Source organism: Melozone crissalis, unplaced genomic scaffold, assembly GCF_028551555.1.
Source record: "Melozone crissalis strain CALT ecotype California unplaced genomic scaffold, PUWL_Pcris_2 ptg000034l_1, whole genome shotgun sequence".
Lineage (NCBI taxonomy): Eukaryota > Metazoa > Chordata > Aves > Passeriformes > Passerellidae > Melozone > Melozone crissalis.
Genome location: NW_026535812.1, coordinates 6902709 through 6930265, shown reverse-complemented (window position 1 = coordinate 6930265; position 27557 = coordinate 6902709). Strand labels below are relative to the sequence as shown.

Sequence of the window (27557 nt, the reverse complement as noted above, 5' to 3'; positions counted from 1 at the left end):
CTGCTCCACAGAGTGCCTGGGAATGGCAGTGGGAGTGCAGGAGAGCTCCAGCTTTGGGTACTCTGCCCTTTGAGTCTCAGATCCTGGCTTGTTCATTCTTCACCTCCTTTCAGTTCCTCCATCCCAGTGTTTTCCTTAAGCTCTTTGATGCTTTTTCTGTTTTAGCACTAGCTGATTGTTCTGCTTGTATTTACATAAATCAAATAGAATTCACCTATAATGTGTCCTTTCCCATCCCTCTGAGAGGGGTCAGCACAGCTGATCAGAGGACATGGCATCATTTCTGTGGGTTTGTGCATCTGTTTTGCTCCCCAAGTCAGAGGAGTGATTTTTTTCTTTCCTTTTTTTTTAAATATCTTTTGTTTCTGTAAGCTCCATTTGCAACAGTTTTCTCTGACAAAGCAGTAAGATGAAACTGAAATTTAATTCCTGTTTCAAAATGATCTGGGGAAATTTTGAATACTAATTATTGTGCTGTTGTACAAGATACTGGACATTCTCAGAACCTGGAGAGGTGTGTTTAGGTATTGAGCTGTTGCACTTAATTTTTTTCCCAAAAGCAACCAGAGAAGCTGCTTCGTTTTACTTTGCAAGGGAAAGTTTTTACACACTCAAGTTAATGTTGGTGGAACTACAAAGCACCAGCATCAAGGACAGAAAGCACTGCTGTGGAGGCTTATGTAAATCCTATTGCCTGACCAGGTAATGAATTTCTTGTCTTGGAGGTAAATGTTTGTGAATGCCAGAGCCATTAGAGCTGGGAGGAGCCTTTCCTATTGGTATGCCTCACTTTTCTGATTTCTCATTGCTGGTTGTTGCTTCAGAGCTGTTGGTGTCCTGGTGGAAAGCTGAGAAGGAAAGGCAAGGGCTGAGAGATGAGGCTGAGGGATAGGAATCAAGGCGAGCAAAATGTCACATTGAGGGGTGCAGGGAGGAGTTGCCACTGTAGCTGCCGTTTTTTCCTGGACATTTTGTTTCCCCAAGGCAAGTGTATTGTTACAAAACTGCTAAGGTTTAAATGTGTATCCTTTTCTAAACTTACAGAGTATTTTCTTGGTGATCTCTGCCATAGAGAATTGCCAGGCCTTTTGCAAGAGCGTGCCATTCATCAGCACCATCCATTGCATTCATTGCAGGACTTGGAGCCCCTGTGCCATGGCAGGAGGTGCCCACCAGCATTTTCTGCAGTAAATTCTGAGCTATTGGCAGGGTATGTCACTGACACAGTTTTATTGTGAAATTCACAGCTGAGAATAACCTTTCACATTTTCGTCACCCGTAAATTTTTGGCAGTCAGTCCTTTGTTGTCTGTCCCTCAAAGAACTTCCTTGACCTGAAGCCATGCTTTGATAACACCCACAGCCAGGGCTGGGCTATTGTGTCTGCCTGTCCTGGAGGCCGCGTGTTGCTCCTCTTTGTAACTGTGCTTGCATTCATGCCCATGTCAAAAGAGAATGACTTGGTGTGGCAGTGGTCACAAAAAGCATTCAGCATGTGGGACAGGCAGCTCTGATTTGTAGTTCCCCAGTTCTGATCTCTTCACCCACAGGCCTGGTCAATGACAAGCAGCAGCAGCAGCCTGTGAAGTGTCACAGAGTGCCACTGCAGTTATTTATGCTGCTGGAATCCTGAGCCTGTGTGCAGGTTCACTGGTGCTGGCAGAAGTGAGCCTGACACACAGGGAAGAGCTGCTGGAACTGAGCTGTCATGGAACAATTACATAATTAAAGAGCATGGGAATGTACCAAAGCAGTGACTTCCAGCTTTTCAGGAGAAATAAATTCATGGTGAAGTCTCTGCACCAAATGAGGTGTCAGGGGTGAGAGGAACAGGCTGTTCCTGGCACCTGATGGGGCAGCTGGTACAGAAAGTGGTGCTGTGCAAAGTAACTGCAGCTCCTGCAGCTCCTCAAGTGGCTTGTTTTATATATCTGTATAAGAAAGGTGCCTTTTTAATCTCTGGACAAGCTCTTGCTGGTGTTGGTGGCATGCCAGGCTCTTTGAAGGAAGACCCAAGAGCAGCAGGAGTGGCTTGAGGCAGTGTAGGAGCTGTCCTGCCCTTCCTGTGGCTCCTGCCTCTGATGCTGCAGTCAGAGCTCCCTGAAATGCGGCCTGGGCTGGGAAGACAGAAAGCTCTGGGGAAGGAAGGGAAGAACGTGCTGGTAGAAGGCTAGAAATGATCTGAATATAATCTTACATTCACCACACTTGCCTATTAATAGCCAACAAAGAACAAAAATTTAATACACAGGGCAGCCTCATTTGTATTATTTTTCCTTGGCTGTAAGCTCAGGCAGTTTGGGACTTGGTTGCTGGGGATTTTTTTTAATCCCCAAGGGGAATGTTGGTTTTTCCATTGTTGTAGATGGCTCAGATGAGCACGCCTGTGGTTGAGATGGGTTTTGTTACTCCCATCTCAACCAGGCAGTTACTCCCATCTAATTTCAAATAACGCGTGCCTTTGACAAATCAACTGTCTGGACTGGAAATTCCTGTGTTTTTAGCTGCAGATTGGTTGTTTTTGTGGTGTTCCAACAAAACTTATTCAAATTGATGTTTGAATATGAGATTAAGGTGGGGTGTTCTTTTGGTTTGAATATGAGATTAAGGTGGGGTGTTCTTTTGGCTTTTGTTTGGTTTTGTGTTTTTGTTTTTTGCTAGGTTGTTTTTTTGGTGGTTTTTTTCTGTTTCTTTGGGGTTTTTTGTGTGTTTGGTTGGTTCGTTTTTTGGTTTGGATTGGTTTGGTTTTTTAGGTGTGGTAAATATATCTTCTTCTAAGGATTTCAGTGGGTAATTCCTGCTGAGTTTTCATGCTTCAGGGTTAAAGCCAGTGGCTTTAATGAGATCCTTGTTTCTCAGTTGTTAAAAAAAATCCACATTGCTTGATCATTTTATAACTGTCTGCAAAACAGTGAGTGGCAGCTTGGTTTGACTGGGATATCTCTTTCTTGCAGATTTTGTAGTTGTGCAGGTTTTGCATAGGAGCATTTTGTGTGTGCCACGCAGAGAGTAACCTTCACTGCATCCTCCCAGCTCTAGGAAGGACAGGAGTTTGACAGACATCAGTCTGCTGCTTGTGAGCAGAAGCCATTCCTGAGCACCAGACTGTGTGAGGCACAAATCCCCAGGTTTGGAAAACAGGCTTTGATTTTTTGGTCTCTTGCCATAAAGTTACCAAAAAGTGGAACTTGTCAGTCAGGTGTCTTTTGTGCTGTGTCCTTGTTTCCTCCAAAGCAGGCAAGTCACTGAGGGCTCAGATAAGGAACAAATGTTTTTCCTACCTTTGTTTAGGAAAGAGCATTTATTTTGGATGAAATCTTCCAGAGGAACCTGAACAGATACCGGATGGGGAGATCAGTAAACCCAGCAGGATATAACAACATTGTGTGCTTGGCCTGTTGAGAATGTCACAGTGAATACAAAATAAGGGAGCAAAGTCTTGGGCTTTTAAGCTGGCCAGGAGCTGACTGGTGGTGTTGAGGTCAGAGCTGTTGGTGCTGTTGCATTCTGAGGATGCACCTACAGAGTGTGGGCACACAGTTTGTGGTGATTGGGAGTGGGGCTGGACTCAGTCTGACCCCTAATGGGCTACAGCTGTGAGCAGCAGGTGAGCAGCACTGACAGCCATGAGCCATGGAGTGCCCAGGGGCACTGACCAACCACCAAAGGGAAGAGAGAGCTTGAGTTAATCCCTTTGTCTGTCTTGGGGTTCAATTTACAGTGTTCTTGACAGCTGTTTGTCTAATCTCTTAGTTGCTGGAAATTTCACTGCATTCCCTAAGCAACTTATTCCAGTGCTGTATATTCTTACTGACTGGTTTGTTTCCAGTGTTTAACTGACACATTTTGCAGTTAACTTTTAGGTTTTATTTCGTCATAGTGAGCTATTTCTGCTCTACCTCAATATCCATGAACTGTCATTTTTTTTTCTCCTTGAGTTCTAAAACAACCTGTGCCTTTGAATTGGTCAGTGTTTCCTTCTACCTCTGATTTTCTTGTCCTTTGACCCAGCTTACAGATTTGTTGAGTCTCTCCTGTCAGTTCATATCTCAAAGTCTGGGCCTCCAAACTGGGCACTCTGCTCTGATGCTGATGATCTAGTGGTGCGAGGTGGGTTGTTATTTATTTATTTATTTATTGTGATGAGCTCATCACAAGAGTCCCTTGCTCTTCCCTCTTCCTTTTGCTTGTTATTAAATAGGGAGGGCTTTGCAGGCCATCCCAAGGGCTGAGAATCTGCCTCAGCCTGTGCTTGGGTGTCTGGAGTCACTCTGGATTTCTGTCACCAAGAGCCACGGTCACCCTTGTCACAGAGGGAGGGATGGCACCTGCGTGGGGAGGGTTTGTCACTGGTGAAACAAATGGGTATGGGCCTGTGACAGGCAGGCCCACAGTTCCCCTGTGTGGTTGGCAGGGGCTGCAGCACCAGCACAGCATCAATCCCTGGCTGAGATGGCAGCAGAGAGGAGCCCAGGCTCTGCCCTTGCTCCTGGGGAGGAGCTCTGCCTGATGCTCTGCCTGATGCTCTGCCTGTGCTGTCATTTCATCAGCTGCAGCCTTCAATATTCATGAAGAGCTCTGAAGAAAGAGGCTGCCTTGTTTGTTCAGCATCAAGCTGCTGGAAGCATACATGGAACATTGGTTTCTCCACATCCTTTGATTTCAAATGCTGCTTTTTTGTTATTATAAAATGGTACAAGTCTTCATGATGACTTTGACAATACAGAAGGAAGACTTAGGTGTTGTTTTTTTTTTTGTGGTAAAAGTATAATAGCAGCTGTAAGAGGAAAATCTGGGAAAGAAAATTAAAATATGCTAAAAAAGTTATAAAGGGACACATTTAATGTGAATGTAATCTGTGTGTTTCACAGACTTGCCCTAAAATTTTCCCAGGAAACAGCTGTCTTACAGCATGGACAGCGTTTTGTTTCTTCCAAACTGTAGGTACGTTTTTGTACCAAGCAGAGATGTTTTGAGCTTTGAAACCACTCTTCTAGTTAGGACATCATTAGCAACATTTATTTATTGTCTGTTTGTATCCTGGATTCCTCATATCACATAATTTGTTTCCTATCAGTTTATCATTTTCAGGGAATAGTTTCAGACAGATCTGCTTTGGTGCTCTACTGGTTTAAGTGCATTAAGATTTGGAACCTGGATTTTACTCCTTGTTTGCTTTTTTTGAAACTGCCTTTTGCTGTGTTTTACAAGCTAATTTGTCATGGGGCTATATTGGTAGAGGTGGGATGAAAATTCAAAACTGATGAATTTATAAGTAAATAAATTGAACTAGGTTGTACTTTCTAGGCTTTACTGAATTTTGTTCACTTAGCTTTACATTGATGAATGTACCTAATCTTTTTTTTAAAGTGTTTTTTTTATCCTCAGTTAGTGCTTTCCCAGCTCTTTTTTAGGTGACAGGCTATCACGTTAGCTGCCCTCCTGTCACCCCCAAGTGTCTCCATTTGACTGATGAGCTTCTGTCCCCTCACCATTGTCCCTGCTCCCTCCAGGGGCACTTTGGCTCCTGCTGGAGCACGAGGTCGTGTGCCTGGCTGGGGATTGTTCCTGGCCATGCCCTGGGGAGGGGACAAGTGCCCCGTGCAGCTCTGGGACAAACCTGGGGTGCCCTGTGTGTCACACAGCAGTGACGGTGCCATCTGCTCCCAGCCTGATGGAGCAGCCTTTGTGCTTTAGTTGGGCATTTTACTGGGTGGGGCAGCAGGAAATGAGTGAGTGCCCAAGAACCTGGCTGGTTCTTTGGGAATATGGCTTTTTTCTCCTATCGTTGCAGCTGGATGCAGGCCATCAGCACTTCATCCTTCCAGGGTACCTCCCAGGGAAGCTCATCTCCATGATTACATCACTTATCTTACCAATATATCACCCTTTTAATAGACTCGGAAGAGCCTTGACATCAATCTCTTACTTTCCCTTCTAATAGGCCTCAAAAATCCAAGGGGAAAAAAAATCAACTACTCTCAGATCTCTTGAGAGTTTGGCACTCTGTGTGTATGAGGAGCTTGAGCTTTAAATGTTTAAATCAAAATCCATTCAGTCTTAGGCCTTTTTCTCTGCTTTCATCCATGTAGTGCACAATTCTGCCAGTTTCTCTTTGCTCTGTTTGCTGTAGACTGCAATATTTTTAAGAATCCTTTCCTTGATCAAGCTCCAAAACTGTTTCCCTGCCTCTCCTCTTCACAGTGGCTGTATTGAAGTTCTTGGTTAACAGACTCAACAGTTTGGTGTTAAAACAAGAAAAAGTTTGTGCTGTTTTATCACAACCTCGTAACTCTTTCTTATCTGAAATTAAAGTAAGAAATTAAACCCACTATAACAGATAAAAACAACAGCCATGGGAGAGGGAAGCTAAATAACTAAATATGGGGTATAACAACTGAAGGCAGAATTTCTTGCTTCTCACAGCCAAGAACTGCATGGTTGGGTGTCAGGAGCAGGAATCTCACCGGCTACTGACAGTGGTTTGTCCCTAAAATCATCTTTGCTTAAGAACTTTTAGATCTATAAGATTCATTTTCTCCTGTAACTTGGGGGTTCTGCTCAGAAACAGGTGACAGACTTCAGGGGTTCATTTCAATCTTACCTTGCTCTGGTAATGTCAGTTGTTGACTTAAGGAAAATGTCTTATGTTTGCAAGTCAGTATTTAACTACTGTGCTAATTCTTTCCTCTTCCATTTCCCTGTAATGGGATTTAATTTTATCCAGGTCTTCATCAGTCTGGGGGTTTGCAAGCAGATTAGAAATTAAATTGTACAGTAGAGAACAATCAATAATAAATACCCCCTTAAATGTTAATTTTTAAATAATTATAAGAATTGTAAAACCTGTCCTGTTAAAAATGATATTTTGAAATGTGTTCTGGGTACCCTTTTTCTAGTGAACTGAAATCTCACTATGTTTTCTTTCTTCTTCCTTTGGCAATTAATCTCATAGCCCATTCTCACAGATCATTCTTGTGGTGTTTTAGTAAGGTCAGCAGCTACTCTAAATGACAACTTTTTTTCAAATGTGGCTGCCAAATTGCATTTTTGTGTCAGAGAAATATCTTCTGTCTGCAAAGAGCACATAGACACTTCTGTTACAGAAACATTAGCTGTTCCATCTCTGCTTACTGTGTTCATGTATCAGTACTCCCTCCTCTGAGGAATAATTGAAAACTTGTGCAAGAGGCTTCTGTGCCCACTGGTAAGGGGCTTATGAAACTTTTTATAGCTTTAAAGACAAAATTTTCTCAGCATTGCCCTAGGAATTCTGGAGAGATGTTTTTAGCTTCAGTGTGGGTAATTTTGCTGAAACAAATAACTCTTATTTTGCATTCTGTTAGCATGCCCAGTGTCTCTGGAACTGCAAGGTGCCTGTATTGCCTGCAGTTAATATGTGAATCAAACATACAATGTTATATAATATTCTTTATAACATATATACAGTATATAAAACAAATAAAACATGGAAGTGTTGAAGAGTTGCCCGAGTTCTGACTGCAAAGGAAGGTTTGGGAGTGCTCAGGGCTGGGTTTCTCTGCTGCTGTAGGTTCAGAGGGCTGGCACTGACACAGGCAGTTCTGTAAGAGTGCAGTACCCACAGGTTTTGTTAGATGGGCTGTTCAGGCTCTGGGTCATCTCACATCTGCTCATGGTGCTCTGTCTGCAAGGTCACATCTTACAGTTCTGGTTTTGAATGGTACCTACAGAAGTAACAACTTGTAGACAGGATTTGGCTTTGCTTTTTTTTTTTCATTGAAGACTATAAGAAAAAAACCCCCACAGGTATGAAAACCTCAAACACATTGAAGGGTGGAGTTTTTGCTCCACGTACTGATTGGGAATTACCTGTGAATTCTCTGGGAGTTCTATATTCAGGACTTTCTGTACTTAGGAAGGAGGTGTGATTTTCAGCAGATATATTTCAGGGTGCTGTAAGTGCACAGTGAAGTCCAAGTTTCAGCCTGCAGGTAAGACAGGTGCTTTCCATAGCAAGTGCACAAGTAATCCCCATGTTCCTGCAAAACGGGAATAAACCTACAAGCATTAGTTTAAAAAGGTAGTCAGTTCCCTTTTTTCTCCTTGGCAGTATTAAGACCAGAGCATTTTTGATAAAGAAATGTAAAAATCAGTACTGGGAATCACACTGGAGTTGGAGGGCTTTTGGAGCCCTCATTCTTCTTGTGTTTCCTCTTCCAGCCAGGTGTGGGAAGGGCAGGTAGCAAGCCTGCAGGGATGTACTCCTTCCCACGTGGCTGGGGGCCTGGGACAGACTGAGAATGTGTTTTGCTACAGGTTTTACAAATGCACATCCTGCTTGAAACCCATTATTTAGGAAGCTGAGTGTGACAGAGACAGCAGAACATGGTAATCACAGCAGAACAGGCCAGGCTGAGGTAAAGAATGAGAGGTGGGATTGTTCTCTTCTCTTGGTCATGGGCTGGAAATCGATTAGTGTTGGACCTGAAAAATGTAATTAATGATGAAAAGACCCACTGGCAATTTGGAGTGTATTGAACATGAGCTGTGTAATGCAGTAGGGAGGTGAGCTCAGCCACTTTAAATGGGAGAAGCTGTCATATCTCTAATATTAAATATCTGTCTTAGTACTAGAGAACTGAAGTGTTAGAGTACTCAGTAATTTATAGTATTTAGCATTAAAAACCTGAACGAGCTAATTATGGGTATTAAAATGACTGCAATAAAATTTGGACATTGAAAGTTCATATAAGCTCTAAGCAGTAATTAAGGATGCTATTTTAATATATAAAATTTAAGTTGAGCTAAGAAAAATCCTCATGCAGCTCACAAGGGAAAGTGTAGAAAGAAAAATCTGCTTTTAAATTCTTATTGTCTCTTACTAGATTTAGTTGAATGACTTAAGAAACATGAAACTAGACTACTCTCTATACTATTCTAGTATAATTTGAGATATTCCCATGTCCTTACTAGAATTAAAGAACATAGTCCTTTGCATGTTTATCCAATTTTATACTTCAGTTGATAGGGGATTAGAGACCAAGTTGTGAATTTTTTGTCTACTTTGTATTTTCTGGGATTTTTCTATTTTAGGGCTTCTGATATCACAGTTAAAATAAAAGCTATACTTTTATGCCTAATCAAGCAGCTTCCTCATTTTTAGCCGGTGAAATATTTTTGGCACCCTTTTCTCAATCTGACCTTGCTGGGCTACTGCTGCTGGGAGAGCAGCAGCTCCCTGAAGAAAAGGAGGAAAGCTCTGCTTTCAGCTGGCTCTGGATGACCCTTTTGGTGCTGCAGCAGTCAGAGAAAATCCAGGCAAACTCCTAATCCACCTGCAGGCCTTTGGATAAGTTCAAACAGTAGCCAAGAAGCTCCTGGGAAATGGGAGAAAGCTACTTGGCAAGAAGATACAAAGTCTCACCAGTTTCTTCAGAGGCTTAAAGGATTATCTGAATATTGAGTTGTCACCTGGAATGGCACTTTTCCAAAAGAGGTTTACATTACGTGTGTTCTTGAGCCATCCACCCTCTCCTTCCAGACAGGTAATGGTACATCAGTGACACTGAGCTGGACTCAGTACATTGCTCAGTTAAAATGGGTAAGATCAAGTAAATAGAATGGGCCTTTCAGTTTGCCACCAACTCATTTTTAACTGCTTTCCCCTGGGGATAATCAGGATTACCAAGATGTGCCCCTTTCTGCTAAAATTTTGGTGATGATTCTTTAGCACATGGTTTTGCCATTCATAGTTTGGGCCATGGCAGGTTTGAAGGTTGAGGCTAAATCCTTTGGGACAGGGAGACATGCAGAGCTCACTTTTAAACTGTGTTTATTATGGGTAATCTTTGTTCATTGATACCTGTGTGTGTTGATGAGTAATCTTTGATTAGCCCCAGCATCATTGACTCCTGATGAACATCACTGCCTTTCTCTAGGAATACAGGAGGATTTGTGTTGAGTTCTAGCTGTTCTAGGCTCTATGCCTTCCCTAAGTGGAGTTTGAGCATGTCCAGTCACTCTTTTTGAAACCCAAAATAGAATTACAACCTTGTGTGTTTGCTGGACAAATAATTCTGGAAATGTTTTCATTTGCTCTTTTTCTCTAAGTTTTACACTCACTGCATTTTCCTTGAGAATTATTTCTGGAAAATATTTAGTTGTCTTTTCCTCAAATCAGAAAGTGTTTGTTCTTGTTACACCTAGCTCTTCAGGTGGGTGGATATTACCTTGACCACTGGACTGAATTCTCCATGAAATAGTGGCAGGGCTCCTTTTGAGCACTGCAATTATGTGCTCTTCAGCTCTTCTCCTAGCAGGACCCTGATCAATACAGCACTTCATAATTTCTCAGGTTCAATTCAGATTTAGAGAGCGTGTCAGGATTAACGTGTTCAAATTATTCTCTGGCAGTGATCATGCTGTTAGTTCATTCAGCAGACAAAATCAACTTGACCTGGACCAGGAAGCTGCCTCTCATCCTGAGCCCTTATCATAATTCACTAAACCCTCTGCATTCATTGATGTTGCCTGTTCATACAACTGCTTTTCATATTATCAGAAAAATCATGAACAGCTTCCTCCTCTCTGAGATTATGGTATGGTTTCTTAGAAGCCACATAGCAATCTAAGGGGTTTTTTTGCTTGTATTGCCTCCTTTCCCTAATTCTTGAGCCTTTCTTTCCTCCACTAAAAAATAAACAAGTAAAAAAGCCAGCAACTCAGAAGGGCAAATGCTGAGCATTACATCCTGTGCTACTAAAGTTCTGGGATTAAGAGTTGTGTAACTGCTGAATTCTGGAAGATTTTTGAAACAAAATCCTTTGAACACATATTAGTTTGGAAACAGAGAAATCAATTCTTTAAAACAGTTCTGCAGTACACATTTAATTGTCTGTGTTTATTCCAAATGCTTCTAAGGTAGAAGAGAAGCTTAAAGATTCTTGGCAAATACAAGCTACTTGGAGAGAAATCCAAGAATTTTAACAGCTGTTTTCTGGAGAATGTCTTGGCTTTTCTTGTTCTTTTGATTTATATCTATATGGGCAGTTCGATGTCACCTTGTGCTGATTTGTGGTTTTCAGTTTGGTTCTCTAAGGCAGCGTGGCTTTGCAAGTGTTTGAGTCACTCCTGTCACTGCCAGGACAGTGGGACAGAGGAGGGGACAAGGGAAAGATGCTGGGGTACTTTAATATTGCTAATTTTTGGTCTTTTGAATAGGATTCAGATTTTTTGTGGTTTGACATAACACATTATTTAAATGCATTAGAAGGATTGAGTTGCTGCATGTCTCTTCAGAGCACAGCCACTAATTTCAATGAAATTTGGAGAGGGTGGGAGGTCTCCAAATAACAAATTCCTGCAGTTTTGGTGAAGGTAGATAACTGGCCAAAGTTTCTTTCTTAACAACTCTTTCCCCCCCTCTTCTACGCACTCTTCTAAATAAAAGCAAGAGCAGGATTTAAATTGTTGTTAGATCTTAGAGAATCCAAACAGAGTTACAGAACAGTAATCTGTGGAGAACCAAGCTTCATTGTTTCCACAGCTTGTGGAACTGCTGGAAAAGACAAACAGAAAGGAACAGAAAGTGTGCAGCAGTCTCAGTTGGCCAAAACCTACAAAGAGAGCTTTTATCAGTGTATCAGCATGGCAGCAAAGACTTCTGGTTCTGTGGTTCCTAAAAACAGAAATCGCGTTCTGGTTCTGGAAGAAAATCTTCATCACAGCTTAAACTGGAGCAGTTACATTCCCAGGAAAGGCATCAGGAGGGACAGAAAAATGTGTGTTGTACCTTCTCAGAAATCCCCACAAAGCAGCTGATCACATTTAGGATCTCATTTGATGGCTTATGATGTGTTCTTGCAAATTCATTATTTTTCAAGTGGGATTGTGGCGGACTCTTCCAAAGCCACATAATCCATTTAGTGCATTGACAGAGAGCAGTCTGTGCTCCAGTGGCTGTTTTTGTTCCCTGGCTCAGGAGGAGGTTCCAGGGCTGCTTTTCCACTCCTTGTTCCTCTGGTGGGTGAGGGCAGAGGCCTTGGTGCACTCAGCCTCTTCCCCTTGGGCAGCAGAATGGGAATGCACCTTGATCCTAAGAAGAAATATGATTTTATTATACTTGATGCATATTGTATAAGTTGTTATGGATTAGTATTTTACTTCTAATTTAAGAAGCAGTTTATTTGTATTAATTACTTTTGAAATTTGACAGCTAGTTGGGAGTAATTATTCATTAACTGGAAAAATTCAGCTTGTTTGAGGTTTCAGGTTAAATTTGACACTTTCAAATCTGACTCTTCAGCGCAAACTGAGTTTTATGCAGTGCTGATGGCAAATGGGAAATTATTTCTAGTTAGCTAATAAATATAACCATTGACAGTTTAAAACCAAAGAGGAGACCCAACCTTTAAATAAAAGGAAAGCCTGGTGAGTCCTACAGCCTTATTAGAAGTGTCTTTCATGAATTAAAATGTGGGAATTATCTTAATGATGAACAGATTATTGGAAAAAAGCCATGTAGGAGTCACTTGAACCATCAATTTTTCATGTTAGTGCTAATGTATTAATTTAGTAAGAAATTATGTTCTTGTGATCCTGATAGCAAAGCTGGCATTAATGTGGCCTTTTGACTTACACCTGAAGAAAAAGTGGAAGCCTAAGGACCACATGAATTTTCAATTATAAGTGTCAGAGCTCCAGTGTTTAATTGCAATGGCAAATTATGTAGAAAGGGAGAGTGGAATTTTGTAAAATATCTTGTTTATGTGAAGGCCAAGGCTGTATCTCCTCTTAACAGTGAGACAGCAGCAGTGTACAGGATAAAATGTTAAAGGTTCATCTTTGGGATCAAAAGAACCCCAGAAATGATGGACCCAAAGGTCTGGTAGTCAGCACATTATTTGTGGGGAGTGTTCTGGCAGGTAGGTAAGAATAGAGTTAAACAGTGAGCTCAGAACTCACTGTAGGCTGCTGCTGAAGGCACATCCAGCTTCCCTCCATCCTCTGCCCTTGTTTGCCACACTTTGTGCTCTTGCCAGCGTAGTGTGCAGTGCTTAATGTTTTGGAGGACTGTATTCTGAAATAGTGAATGTTTTACTTTTCAACTGGAAATGTTTCTTAGAAGAGGAGGCCCAGGAAGAGATCTGGAGTATCTGAGCCCCCATAAGAGAAGTAGTTATTTAGAGGGGTTTGCTGGCGTACCTGACCTTGCTGACAGGAATGTAAAGGGGGGCACAGACTCAAGAGCAAGGGGGGGTTGGGACAGGACAGGATGGAACCTTCATTTGGGTCAGGGAAGAAAAAGAAGCAGAGAGGGATGGTGGTCCCTGACAGGGAGGTGTCCCAGCTGTGGTGAATCTGCAGTCCCTGAGGCACAGTCATGGAAAGAGGAGGAGAGGAAAGTGCTGGAGTCTCACTCTGCATGATCAGGGCCCTCACACTGGGTCTGTGGGAGGAACCAACCACCTGAAAGTGCAAAGGAGAAGCTGGAAAGCTGATTCCAGCATGGCCTGGCTGTGTGGCTGGAGAAGTGGGGATGGCCATGACATTCTGACTGCTGAGGAGCCACTGCTCTGTGAACTTCACCTGGTGCCCCCAGACACTAGGATGGATGTCAGGACAAGCAGGAATTTTGTCCTGAATAAAGGGAAAGGTCCAGAGGGGAGAGGTGGATTTGGAAAGACATGAGAGCAGCTGTAGTACTGAATGTAGGTGGTAGTGAAAGCTGACCTGCATTGTTTATTGTCAGAGGGGTTTGCCAGGGTGGGATATAATTACATTTTTTAATAAGAAAGGACTCATTTATAATATTAGGGAATGAAAAGTATCACCTAAGAAGATAATACTGATGCAGAATCTAATGTGTGTAAATACAAGCAGCTGGGAAGGTATGGATTTTGGGAATGTTCTGGAGAGTATGGCTACACACATGCATTTGTCTTGTGACTGGGCTTTGGGCCTCAGTAGAAGTGCAGGTCTTTACAAGCCTTTCTTCTGCCCCACGTGGTGTTTTATTATTGTAGGTGGTATTTTTATTATTGTACATATGTTTAAAAAATTAGCCAGAAAATGGCACCACTTTTTAATAACTTTGAAGATGAGGATATCTTGCTGTTGAAAATTATTTAAAGGTGTGATTCATGAAACTGTGATCAGCCAAATTCTGGATTTGCAGAAAAGGTAATTACAATTTAGATTTCCTGTTATAAAACCTGGAGAGCTATGTCTGTTGCTATCTCACTGGAAAGATAAGAACATTATTGTATTTACAATAGTTTTTAACTAGCCCTCTGCCTCGTGCCTGCTGCCAGGTGTCCACAGGTAAGAGGAAAAAAGTTCTTCCATCTTGATGTGAGAAAGGAGATTTTAAGGCAGGGGTTTCTTTGCTGTTCAGAGGCTTTTCAGAGCGTTACATTAACCATAACTAGCAATGAAATACTGGTTGGTTGTGCCTCTGCCTGCTTTGCTCCTGTGAGCTGTCAGTGGGATGCAGGGAGATAGAATTGCCCCTGTACCCTGACTCTGGGCCTTGCTGCCTTGGAGGGATGTGTATCTCACAACTCTCCTACAGTATATTGTATGTATGTATAAGAATCAGACTTTCAAAGGTGGTCTTTGTTATCCAAGCTAAAAGGATTAGTTGTGATTCAGTTTTTAGAAAATCCTCCCTGTGAAGTCCAGGGTGAATGGAAAGTCCCTACAGGAATTTCTGCACACACATAACCAAGCCAGGGTTCTTGGTGGAGCTCCCTGAGCTCATGCAGAGCTTTGGCCAGGATTTGTGTCCCTCCCAGCCACCAGACCCTTGCAGTCACACTTGCTGTTCCCCACCAGCAGGATTGGAGAGAGAATGAAAAGGTAAAAGCTGGACAGCTCATGGGTTGAGAGAGGGCCAGTTTAACAGGGAAAGCAAAGCTGCACATACAAGCAAATTAAACCAAGGAATTCATTCAGCTCTCCCACAGGCAGGCAGGAGTTCCACACCTCCAGGGGAGCAGGGCCCAACACAGGTAACAGTGACTTGGGAAGATAAGTGCCATCACTCCAAATGTCTCCCCTTCCTCCCTCTTCCCTCCACTTTATATACTATTAATGAGGTCTGGAATATCCCTTGGGTTGGTTTAGGTCACCTGTGTCCCCTCCCAGTCACCCTCAGCCCTTCCCTGGCATTGCCATAGGAGGGGCAGGAAAGGCCCTGGCTCTGTGTGAGCTCAGCAAGAACAGAAAGGTGTCACCATTATCATCCTGGGTTCAGCACAGACCCCAACACAGCCCCATACCAGCTCCTGGGAAGAAAATGAACTCTACTCCAGCTGAAACCAGCATGGCCTCTTACTCTGTCTTCTGACACCCAGGAGGATTTCAGCTGGCATCAATACCAGTATATTGTCAAAGGCTGGGTGCTGTGAGAGCTTGATGTTCATCTCAAACAAAGAAACATTACAGGAAAGTGATTTTTATCTTTGTCACGTGAGAGAATGATTTGGACTGGATTTAGAGGATGTGAAAAAGGAAATTGAAACACTTTTCAAGGTCACGTTGGAGCTCAGAAGCTCTGCAGGCTTTCTCACCATGTCATTGATGCAGACAGCCCTTGGTGATCCAGGGTCTCTGCAAAGCTCAGGCATCAGCCTTTGTGTTCTGTACAGAGAACTGCAGTTAGCAGTGCACTGACCTTGCACTGGTCAGTGACAGTCCATGGACAGCACATGTGCCACAGCTGAGACAGGAGAAGAACTGGAACCTAGGGCTTGGACTTGACTGAAAATCACCTGCTGGTGTAAGGCAGGGCTGGGAGAGGAAACAAGAAATGAGCTGCTGTGGGGAGTACTGGAGTATTCTTGAGTTTCCAGTTGTGCTAGTTGAATTTTCTTGAAGTTTTCTCTCTGTGAATAACTAATTGACATTTTAGATGTTCAGTTCTTTTCTGTGTTTAGGCTTTGTATCTAACACATCACCAAAAACTGGTGGACACCTGCATCCAGAGAAAGGAACAGTGTCACAGGTTTAGTCTGATGGCTAATTAGAAATAACCTGGCCACAGGATTTCATGAAGTCTACTGAGGCTGAAAGTAGATACTCAGTTTTTTGTTTACTCAATATGTTTTCAAATCCATTGCTTCTTATTAGAGATTTCACTCAAAATGTAACAGAAACCTAAATTAAACTATGTTTTCGGTATGTTCCTATAGATGATTTTACAACTAAGTTGGACTTGCTTAAACTAGACATGTAATGTTTACAAGTGATTTCCCCTTTTAAGACTGAATTGAAGTTTTTTCATACTTCATGAATTGAGTGCACTTAAACAGGAATGTGAGAGTTACATCTTGGTGCTAAATATGTGTCATTGTTTGGTTTTTTCCATTGGTAGTGAGTCTAAGCCCACATGGGTTTTCCCAGTGCTTCCTTTTGTAGACATAAAGCCTCTGTGTTTATTTGTTAATTTTTTTTTGGAGTATGTGGTGTGTTCCTGTGAGGCATGGTTATTAATTGACAGATGAGTTACACTATGATGGCACTTAAAATGCACAACGTGTATTTCTGAAAGCAGTCGTTGCCATAGCAACTTTCTAGTAGGTCACTGGCAGTGTTGTGTGAGTGTGTGTGTATGATTTGGCTGTTAATGCAGACTAATACTGGTAGAAAAATGAGAAATGGGAGTCAGAAAGAAGGTAGCCCTTCCCCCCTCCCTGTCCTCTCCCCTCAAAACAGTGTAAGAGAATTTTGTGGAGAAAACGCTTACTTAGGATATCACACGGATTGGCAAGACACTGGCTATCATGTGCTATAATTAGATGCTTTCTATTTATGCAAAGATTATTAAAAAGCCTCCAAATGGCCTTAATCTGACACTGCTTTTTCTTTGACATCTTTAGAGTTTGGTTAGGAAAGGAATCCATACTCCTTGATCCAAAAGCAGTGTTTTGTATTTATTGAGCATTAGCACCTATTTTTGAAGTGCATTTGTAGAATACACTGGAGTTTTGAGAAACTGGAGGGGTTTTCCCTCTTTTTCTAAGATCTTTCAGCTAGGTACATTGCATTTCTGTAGCAGTTTAGGCCAGTGCAGATCCCCTGGTCCTGTTCTCTCCTGGTTGTTCCTGCCTCTTCCCTAGCCCTGGTCCTGTGCTCATGCAAACAAGGGATGAGCAAGTTCAGGGAGCTGATCCAAATACAAACAACTGGAAAACAGTTTTGAAAATTCCTAGATGATTTCCTGGATTGTGCAAATGGGCAGAAAGCCAAGTGCCAGTACAGCCAGGGGAGGGAGGAGCCACGGTGCCTGATGTTCAGGGCAGTGGGCAGTAGTGGCTGGCATTCCCAGACATTTATTCAGATGTTGCTTCCTACTGACTCTGCTTTTTGTTTTGCTCTGAAACTGAGCTAGAAGTGCTGTGCAAAGGACTCTATCCTGAATACTTTGCATTTGTGTTTTTCTCTGAAATAGTTCTCTAATAGTGTCTACTGGGTTTTTCTTTAGTTTTTAATTTTCACTGCTCTGGTTAGAGAACATTCATATATTTCTTTTAAAGTGATCAGCCTATACCTAGGCCATTATTTTGAATCTTGAATTAACACTGCCTTAAGATAACAAAAATAATGACTTATGGGAACACATTCTGGATGGTAATAAATGAAATTAATGTAACATGTAGGAAGTGTACTATTATACTGCAATTAATAGATTTCTCTCAGGTTATATGTAGTGTGGAGTGTTTTATGTGGACTTTGTTATACGTTGCCTCCTTTGTTCTGCAGCTGTGCTGCATTTTCAATTGAATCAATATGGTAGAATTGCTGTGCATGGCAGCAGGGAGGGCGGGAGGACTGGATCTGCTTCCTCCCTTCTCTCCTTTTCCAGTGTCCCCTGTGTCTCCATTCACTGGGAGTATCCAAGCTGCTGGAAAAAAAAAGAGTAGGAAAATGTGATCTGGAGCAGGAGGAAAAAGCAGGGACTGCATTTTAAACAACAGCAGCCAATCAGATTGGTTCAACCATTGTATGAAACCTCATCCCAAAGCCCTGTTGAAAAAGAAAATATCTGTTCCATGTTGGCTTGGGATTTTTTTTACGATTATTATTCTTTGATATGTAGTCATGTTTTCTGTGTTTTGATTTGTGGGAGTGCTAAGTGTTGGTATAACCCCTGGATAAAAAACTTCCTTGATACTTTAAAAGTATTCAAATGATAGCTAAATGCTATATTAAATATACTTGTGTATACTGTGTGCTCTGGAAAAGCTTGCTCTACCTTTGCCTCAAGGGTGAAGGCAATGCTTATAGATTAATGTTTACATTTATTTGAATAATTTGTAGGGAAATGGAGGTAGGACCAGGTACAAGAGAAATGAAAACTTGGGTCTTCCTTGTATTTTCTGTAAGGATTGTTCCTAGAGGAAATGTTCCCTTAGCTAACTCCTGGGGTTACAATTTTTAGCTAGCATTTGCTCTTGAGAATCTCATGGGAATTGAGAATCTGTTTAAGGAAATGCTTCAAAATATTCTCACTCTTGCTCTTGCAGCCTGACAGTTTCAAATATCAGTTACTGGATGTATTTTCATTTTATGTAGCTGTGTAAGATACTGAAAGTCCTCTGCCTGTTTTTCTGAAGCACATAAGAAAGTATTTGCAAATTCTTCAGCATTTGAAGCTGTGTGGTCTCTTCTCTTCTCTGCAAAAACAAAAGCCAAGGAGTCTTACAGGGGGAAATATCCTCTTGTGTGGATCAGGTGCTGGAGTTTCCCTTCTCACAAGGGAGCATCAGCTTCTCTTTTCAGTAGTTTCTGTTAAGTTTCACTCAGTCTTACCAGCAGTACTGAGAGAATTGTGCTTTTTCTATTTCCAATGTCTTATATGTGATGGTAGAAGATGATTCTCATCTCTTCTGGTCACAAGGCTCTTTTCTCACCTGTTAATTTTTCTTTTTTTCTTAGTCTGTTGTTCCCAGGGAAGAGATTTGTAAGGCTGTGTGTGTAAGCAGGAGGCTGGTACTGTTGGAAAGCGTCACTGTAGCTTAGCAGAGAGTTCTGTGAGTAGCACTTCTTAAATTCCAGATGTTGAAGACTCTGCTCTGAGCTCTGACCTTAACTTCACCACTCCATCCTGAATGGAGCTTTGGCCTTGCACAGACACAAACCAGGCAGATGCCTCTAAGCCCCCTGCACATTTCTAAACAAGTTTTGGTTGTATCAGGATAGCCTCAGGATCCCACATTTTTGCCATTCTTGGGTCCCTCAGAGATGTTGGTTTGTGGCTCTTGGTTTCATCTGTTAGCCTGCTGCCTGTGAGAGGTAGCTCTCTGCAGCTACTCTGCATTTCTTCTGGTGATTAATCCTTGGGTTCTTTCCTCAATTCACAGTCAAGGTTAGCTGTGAACCTTGATCTTTGGGGTCCAGGTGGGGAGGAGGTTTGGTACCTTAATTGTTTCCTACAGGAAGGTAACTGGTTTAGGTTGCTGGCAGAGGGCATGCTCCAGTTTTCCAGTACCACAGGGTTTCCTCTCTGTTTGGGTATCTTTAGAGAAATAAAGCACTCTGGCAGTTCATACTGGAGCTGTGGATAATGTCATTACCAACGTCATGGAGCAGCCTTCATCTGCTGGCAGCCTTTCCAAGGGAGGCAAGATCTTTCTTGTGTCTCTTTTTAAGTGGTCCATTTTGGCCAAGCTTTAGCTAAGCTATTTCATTAGGCTGCAAACTGCTGCATTAGTCCAATGAATTATTTTAGTAAATATTTCCCAGATCAAAAAATTCTTCCTTGTCTAGGGGGAAGGACTGCTGTCAGTGTTAGCAGGAGAAAGTATTTTTGGGTAGGCTTTAAAGTTGGGAGCACAAAAATGAATGATGCTTGCTCAGACACTGTCACACTAATTCCAGTTTTTGTCATCTGCTTGTCAAATAACTCTTCAGAAATAAAAAGAGGTGTTCCTGTATTTCTGTAAGCAATGCAAGATACAGTTATGAAAGAAATCATCAGTGTTTGCAATTTAGAGTATCCAAATACATTAGTGATAGCTTTGACGTTGGAGTTGTCACCATGCCTTCAAAGTAAAGTATTTGAGTCAGGAGGGAAAGCACTCAAAGGACAGTGAGGGAGATGGTGGGGAATCAGCTGTTGTGTGGTCAGTGCAGTTACCAAAGCCTATTTTGGTGATGCTGCACTGCAGTGAATGCACAGCTCACCTGTGTCCTTGTGCTCTACACCTCCATTTTTAAATAACAAAGAGCTAGCAGTTCTGCCCCCTCTAGCTAGTCTTCCTAGGGTTTTTGACTAACCAGAATTAATTTCTGAATGATAAAAACTTTTTTCCAGGATTATTCACTGAGCTAAAAGAAATCTTTTCTTTCCCTCATGTCTCAATCAAGAAAGGCTTGTAGGTACAGGTAATGTATTTTTAGGTCAATTGATATTGCTGTGAAAAAGTAGGCAAGCTCCTGGATCACACTGCTTTAGACTAAAATAAAGCCGCAATCCTGAAGCTCAGTACAGGCAGAAAGCAATTAATTGCTGTGGTGTGGGGAGGTTTTGCCTGTGGGGCAGAGAGATTAGTTATAGGGATGGAGGAAACTAATGTGGGATAAAGCCACTTTCCCTTTTGAATCAATTATTTAAAATTAATGGGAACCTTTATTTTCCAGCTGTGCACCTTGATGAGTGTTTCAGATTGAGAGTGAGAACTTTAGGAGTGGGATGGTTTTGTTCTGGGAAGTGTTCTTCTGGCAAATAATTTCCTTGTTTGCTGCTTGTCCTCATGCTGTTCTCCTGTGTAGTGTTGGGGAAGCCTTTGGGCTTTGGGGAATTGTGTTAGCCTCTGGATTTAGATTTGAGTTTTGGTTGCAGTATGAGTTCACCTGGGAAACATGCTTGCAAGGCTTTTTATTTCTATCTCCAGCATGGTTGTGTGTGTCCATTGAAAAAATGTGCTTTTCCTCACAACTTTGTTGTGGTGGTCAGGTTGTTTTAAGATGGATGAGAAGAAATTTTTTAATGTATGCTTTTGCAGTGAAGGATTTGACTGTACTGCTGCTACAGGTCAAAAGCTGTGCTATGTGTGCTAATGGAGTGTTGGTGAGGTTTGTTCAGCAGATATGGTAGGTGTTTGTGTGAGGCAGTCTTTGGGAAGGTTCTCTTGGCTCAGTGCAGTGCTGAGCGCTCCCAGCACACACCCAGGCTCTTGGGGCACTGCCTCCACTTTATGGCTTGTTTGAGTTTCACTCTGTTGGCTTTGTGACAGGAGGTGTTGGCCTGGTGGACAGGAAACCAGTCTCAGTGTAGGCTTTGGGAACGGTCTGATAGAGGTGCTTGGTGTCACACACGGGATGGCTTTGAAAGTGTGTGAGTTTTCAGAGGAAAAATACATCACCTGTGTGTTTCAGAAGAGTAGGCTTGCTTGTACCTTTATAATCTTTGTTGAAGAATAAGCCCATGAGGATTTCAGCCTGTTCATGGGTCTCATCCACTGCCTTTAGACTGGGGCAGTGTCAGGCTAGGATAGATTTGGGCTATTTAGCAGCATGTGGATTCTGGAGTTATTGTTCTTTTAAGTTCTTAAGGCAAAATGTGGTCAATGGGAAACTGATGATTTGCCTTAGTGAGTTTGTGGTAGCTTTGATGGAGGGATGATTTAAATTGTGTAGTTTATAGATGCAGTATAGTTTCTCTTGTAACCAGCTCACTGAGTGGTGAAGGGAATACTCCAATGTGTTCTGATGGGGTTTTTTCCCAGCTGGTCTCCTTGGATTAACAACCTGCACAGCCCCATGGTCTTGGGGAACAGATGAGAAAATTCCTGGTAGAGGAGAATACTGTTGATTCATTTACTGGGAGGAGAATTTGAAGCAAATTTTAATGAAGAAGAACCAAGTTAGAGTTGCCAGCTTATTTTGCTATTGACAGGGTTTGGGATTACTCACAGCTTTTTCTTTGGTGTTTGGGGCATGGTAAGATTTAGGGCTTGGGTGGTTTTTTTCCTGAAAGGTTGCAGTTTGTGGATTGGTTCAGAACAGGGATTGTTCTGGTACAAGATGTAGGTGGAGGGTGTCTGGTTTGATACCGGGTTGAATTTTGTCAAGAAGTTGTTGGGGTTGGGAAGTAGAGGTTGATTCTGTAGCTTTTTTATTGATATATATAATGATCTTTTTTTTATAACCTTATCTTTTATGGTCTACCTCTGCTCCTTTTTTTGGCTCTTGTTCAGTTTTTGCAAATTCTTTTTTAGGAGCAGCTTTTCAGGTGTTTATAATTTAGGTTCTCTGGCTAGTGGATATGGGAAGGATATGGAAATTACTCCCTCTCTGTGGTACATCCATATACTCTGTCAGTAGTCCCACAGAATGTCAAGAATCAAGAGTCAAAAAATCTGTGCTACCAGGACCTCTTCTGAGAAGTCTCTTTTATGCTAAAGCAAATGGAATTTTTGAAAAAAATCATTTACAGAGTTACTTGGGCTAAAAGTAATTAACAATGGAAGAAAAACAGCTTTCTTATATTTCCTGGTAAATTTATTCCTGCTTAAATGAAAAGCATCAGTGGAACCCCTGTCCTCTTAATGCTAGTAAAAATGGTTACTAAAAGCAAGGGTATTTACACTGCCTCACTGCAGAGAGATAGCATTATGCTCCTTGTAAAATGCTTATTGGATGTTTACTAATCCCTTCTTCAAATGCAACATCACTTCTGAGCAGATTGAAACATGAAGTACTTAATTTTAAAACATCCACACACCCTCATGTTCACAGAAAGATGATCTTTGAGTGAATAAGGAGCTGTAGTGGAACAGAGACCAATTAGCTGCATCAGGCTGAGGGTTAAGCTGAACCTCCAACCTGTTGTTAGGCAGGAGTGCAGGAATCCATGGGGTTTTGTCATTGAAGCATTGCTGAATTCCCTGGACTCGGGAAAACTGGTGCACCAGGGTCTTCCAGTTCCTGAACTGATAGCATTGGAAGACTCTTAGCCTAAAACTTTGTAAGGCTTGTCTCTGGAGTAGGTGTGAATACTGAGGAGAGACTGTCAGTGCCTCAGTCACTCTGAGATAATGCCCAGAAATCTTTGCTGTTTGAGCATCTTGGATAGGCCATCTTTGCAAGGCTGTGGATCTTGACAAGTCTGGCAATGAAGAAATTGGTGGAGCCATTCCTCCAAAGCTTAGAGTGTGAGATGTTGGCTTTGTTAAAACATTCCCACCTCAAAACTGAGGGATCAGTTTTGAGGTGGGAATGTTTTACAAAGTCCTCACCAGGACCTCCTTCCTTTGAAGAGCCATTATGTGTTTGTGTTCTTTTGAGGAGAGTATTACAGGTGCCTATCAGCAAATTGATGGACTATTACATGTTAGAGTGGTCCTACATTTTCTTCTACTTGATATATACAAGTCTCTATATTAACCATTAAATATCCTTTCTCTTAGCAGCTAAGTTAGTATTTTACGGACCTTAGTTTCATCTAGCCTTTGTGCACTTCCCCCATGTGTTCAAATGAGTACCAGAATCAGTCATTTGCCAGAGTTCTCAATTTATATGTGAATTCAAAATGCTTGTTTTCTTTTATAATCTGGGAAAAATGTTCTGCAGTTCCTTTTGGCTTTTCTACTCAGAGTTCCCCATATGAGGAGAAAATAAAAGACAAAGGGAACAAAACCGTGAACCATTCTGAGAGTTTTTTCCTTTATTCCAGCATTCTTCATGTCAGGCTTTGCTTCCTTTTTGTGAAAATTGGTTTTATTGTTGGCAATTTTCCAGATGCAATGAATAATAGAACACCAGATGTCCACTGCTGAGAGAAATTACAGATGAGTAAACACTTTTCTGAGGTAGCATAAAAATCTATTAACAGTGCTTGTGGTGTGCCTGCAGACAGTGTGAGCTCCTGGCCTGCTGTGCTTTGTGCTGCACAGAGACGAGTATCTACAGCCTCTGTGGCCCTCTACATGTCTGACTGTACCAGGGATTCCTGCCTTCCTCTAAATGTGGATTATTTTCTAGGAATGAGCACTCACTGCAATGCTTGAGTGTGGTTTTAATCACTGGATTTAGTTTTAATTATTGTCACAGATGTTTGATTGAAGGTGAAAGTCCCAGAAACATTGGAAAAGACAGGGGTAAGGAGGGGTGTGGAGATTTGGCCTAGTCCCCAGCCTTTCCCTCCTGCAGGCACAGCTCTGGTTGTGCCATGTCTTCAGACCTAAAGCAGGCTGTGTCCCAAAAGCCATGTCTGTTTTTTTCCCAGCTGTTTCAAGCTCCTCAGAATAAGCTTTCACCACAGACCTTGCCTGTTGCACCTGACAAACTTGACCTATTTACTTGGAAAAAGCAAAAATATGCAGTGGTGGGTAATTCACATTTGATTGAGCGCACTATTGGAGAGCTCCACTGGTCCCTGCCTGGTTTGTTTGTGTCTTACCTGAGTTGTCCTTTCTGCAGCACACACCCATTGCTTGTGTGTTCCCACTGAGAAATGCTCTTTACTGTCCCTCTCCATTGCCTTTGCAGCAGTTTTTACATATGGGAAAAGAAGTCATCCTCTTCAGTCTGCTCTGTGTCCACTTGTACCCTCCTGATGCTTTTCCTGTGTTAGAGCCTCCTGGAATATTGGCTTGGCCCTCTAAAATCAGCTGGGCCAAACCTCGAGAAGCTTTTGGTCATTTTAGTGAGCTGAGTAAGCATCAGCTGATCAGGGTGGTCCTTTGAGGAGGAAGAGTTTAATTACCTTGATAACTTTATCTCTCTCACTTATACTGCCCCTTTATACTTTATACTGTCCCTTTTGTTATTCAGTCTTTTGCAAGTTTTTATTGATTTGTTCAGGCTTTTGTTTGGAGGATGACTTTACAGTTTCTACAGTAAGAAAAATCTCTGTCAACTAAAACTTGTTCCATGGACTTTTTTTATGATTCTTAATGTTCTTGTGCCATCTTAAAAAGACAATTGAATTTATCTTCTCAAGACTCCTAAGTTTTGGAAATACAAGTGCAGAGAAACAGAAGGCTTCAGGGTCTATCTATTCATTCTCACAGCCTGAGGACAGTAGAAGTAACTTAGCAGAGCCCTTTTTGTTCTGTGTATTTTGTGTTCAGAGCAGGTGGGCATGAGGCTGGTAGGTGTCTGATGTTAAACTAATGGACAGATGGGGAGGAGCAAGTTGTTAATTTAGGCCTTAATCATCCAGATATTTGACAAACATTAGAAGTCAGTGCCTTAACTCTTAGTCTTGTGCAGTCAGCTCATAATTATTTGCCCTGTGAGTGGTGGAATGCCCGTAGCCCCCGGTGATCTCAGCAAGAGTTATGAATGCTCAGTGCTGCAGAAAATCAGGTCAAGTGTCTCAGAGTGTCCACAGAAGAAGGAGCAGTTATGTCTGAGGAGTCTGTAAGAATAACAAAGGGAAGGCAAGCTTGTTTTCATATACTTAGTCTATCAAATTTACACTTATTTAAAAAAAAATATAATTAAAAATTGAAATGATAACATTTCTGTTCTTGAGCAAGCCAGATCTACAGCAACTGTTTTCATGAAACATTGATAAGTATTTTTAGTATTAGCCATCCTAGGCATTAGAAGAAAGCAATACATGAAAATATATTTAAAAGCTATCAGACTAAACACTGGAGATCAAACAATTGTCTGAGTGATGTGTGACATTTGAATTAATTATGCTACTGTAGCCATGGTAAAAGATTGTATCAACTTTCCTGTGTGATGTTGGTGTTGGTGCCTTAGCACAGACCTGCACAGTACAGGAATTAGCTGCTACCTTCTGGAAATGGTAGCAGAAGATACAGAAAAACTGATTGGTTTTGGCAGCTCACACATTTTTAGAGACAGAGAACTAAGTATAGAAATGTGGTAGCATGGCTCGGATGTTTTTGTCACGTAAGGATTTTATTCCCAGCTCTGGAAGAAGGGATTTGTGCAGCCTTTCAGTGTGAGGTCTTGCATTTGGAATGTCGAGCAGCACAGAATAATTTCATGTGCTCTGATGTGACACTTCAGATGATTTTTCTGGCTGACTGGGCAGGACCTGTCTAGGCTAAAAGCATTTGGTGAGAGGAAGCAGCAACAGCTGTTTTGCCTGTAGAGTCAGTTCTGCATGTTGGTGCAACTGAGGAGACAACTGCAATTGAAGGCAATTTAAATGGACAGCTAATGTTTGCCACAAGGTAGTTTTTGATCCCAGAGGTATGGATAAAGTGTCTGGTGATACCTGTAAAGAATGGAAGAAAAGAAACTTAAGTCAATGATAATGAGCATCTGCTAAATACTCCACTTTTGTGGACAGGTCTTCTCTGTGTGGTTCTTGGCTGTACACTTTATTGGACTTCACATGATCCCTGTGTGTCCAGTGCTCCAGACTGCCCAGGTCCCTCTGAATGGCAGCACCAGCATCTGGTGTGTCCAGCAGCTCTCCCAGGGTTTTGCGTTGACACTGACATGCCTCTGCGGGTTGAACTGGAATGGCTAACCAGAACAGCAGAGGCACACTGGAGAGGCATGTGGGGTACTACTAACAATATATCCAGGATGATTTTGATGGGTGTAGGAAGTGAAGCATGGCCATGCTGTGCTAGCCTAGTTGATGCTGATATTTCTTCCTTCTGTCATGGTTTGACTGGATTAGGAATGCTGCAGACCACATAGAGAGCTTGCTGTGCACCATGAGTAGTGAGGATCTCACTAGTGCTCAGTGATAATTTTTCTGTCACTTGGGCTTTCAATATTGGTTTAAGTACTTATTAGAATGTGATAGAGTGCAATATATATTGTGCACAGAACTTCAATGAAGTTATTTTAAAGATGGGCTGAATGAGCATTATGCTTTGTTTGGCCTTAAATGATGCTGTGTGCTTTCAGAATCAGACCTGGGAGTGGTGATCTAATTTGGCTCTAGATCAGGTGGCTGTAGGGTCAACATGAGTTAATATGTTTCAGCTTCCAAACCTTTAGCAGAAATAAAGCTTATGCTTATAGAATATTTGATCCAGAGCAAACAAAAATTCCTGAGTGATGCAGAACACGTCATGGCATTTTGGTAAATTTGTTACAAGGTTAGTTCCTGATGATTATTTTTCTATTTCTGCAGGATTTAGAATTTGTGTTTCCAATTTCTAGATACTATTTTCACATTGTAGGTGGGTAGCTGAGCAAAAGGGGTTTCTGTGGTGTACCCAAGACATTGGATAAAGCAGTGAAGGCTAGAATTGATCTGCCTGTATGTGATCCTTTCTTCTCTCTCACCTGGTTGCTGGAAGCTCTGCCTGAGTGTGGAGTGCAGGATTGTTGTTTGTGCTGATGCTAATGCCTTTTCCTTGCAGTCAGATGCAGGCTTTGGGCAAGAATATTGAGGGGACAAATCTTGTCTCTAAACCAGGAAATGCTAGAGTTTTCCATGTCTTGTTTTCTGGTGCTGTGCAGGAGCATGACACACCATCATGTACTCCAGCAGGGAGCACAGAGGGAGAGAGCAGGGTCATTGGAAATGGGAAATAAAGGAAGGGAGTAAAGGCACGACCAGTTAATTGTAGAAGAATTGCTTCATTTGTGTGAGCTGTTGTTTGAATGTATTTTGCACTTGGA

General features: G+C 41.9%; 1 protein-coding gene across 3 annotated transcripts in view; it reads left to right on the top strand.

Moving 5' to 3' along the window:
• STAG1 (stromal antigen 1) overlaps positions 1–27557 on the top strand; it is a 151049-nt gene that overhangs the window by 6459 nt on the left and 117033 nt on the right. The gene's annotated exons all lie outside the window — the stretch shown is intronic.